Raw genomic sequence first — 823 nt, 5'->3', positions numbered from 1 at the left:
GAAAAAAAAGAAGCAAACATACTCAAGAGGAAGAGATTGGTAGAAATAATCAACTCTGGGCTGAAATCAATAAATTAGAAACAAATAAAAAAATTAAAAAAAAATCAATGAAACCAAGAGCTCTTTCTTTAAGAAAAGATAGACAAACCCTTATCCCAACTAACTAAAAGGAATAGAGACACCATACAAATCAAGAAAACCAGAAACGAAAAAAGGGACATAACAACAGATACTGAGGAAAACCAAACAATCATTAGGTATTACTCAAAAGCCTGTATGTCAGAAAATTTGAAAATCTCAATGAAAATGACAATTTTATTGATGAGTCCACTTGCCAAAGCTGAATCAAGACCAGAATCAAGACCCCACACTTATGATTTTTGACAAAGATGTCAAAACCATACAATGGAAAAAGGATAGGATCTTCAACAAATCATGCTGGTCTAATTGGATGTCTACATAAATCAAGTATATAGTCCTATATGCCCTAAGGAAATAGAAGCTGTCATCAAAATCTCCCATCCAAAAAGAGCCCAGAGCCAGATAGTTTCAGCACATATGAATTCTACCAGACCTTCAAAGAAGAGCTAACACCAATATTCTTTAAACTATTCCACAAAATAGAAACAGAAGGAATATTACCAAACTCATTCTATGAATCTACAGTCAACTTGATACCTAAACCTCACAAAGACCCAACAAAGAGAATTTCAGGTCAATCTCTCTTATTATCATTGGTACAGAAGTATTCAATGAAATACTTGCAACCGGAATCCAAGAACACATCAAAGATATCATCCACTATGACCAAGCAGGCTTTCTC

Source organism: Psammomys obesus, unplaced genomic scaffold (genome assembly GCF_907164565.1).
Source record: "Psammomys obesus unplaced genomic scaffold, mPsaObe1.curated_primary_1811, whole genome shotgun sequence".
NCBI classification, from domain to species: domain Eukaryota; kingdom Metazoa; phylum Chordata; class Mammalia; order Rodentia; family Muridae; genus Psammomys; species Psammomys obesus.
The sequence above is the reverse complement of the archived record's forward strand: the minus strand, read 5'-3'. Positions refer to the sequence as shown.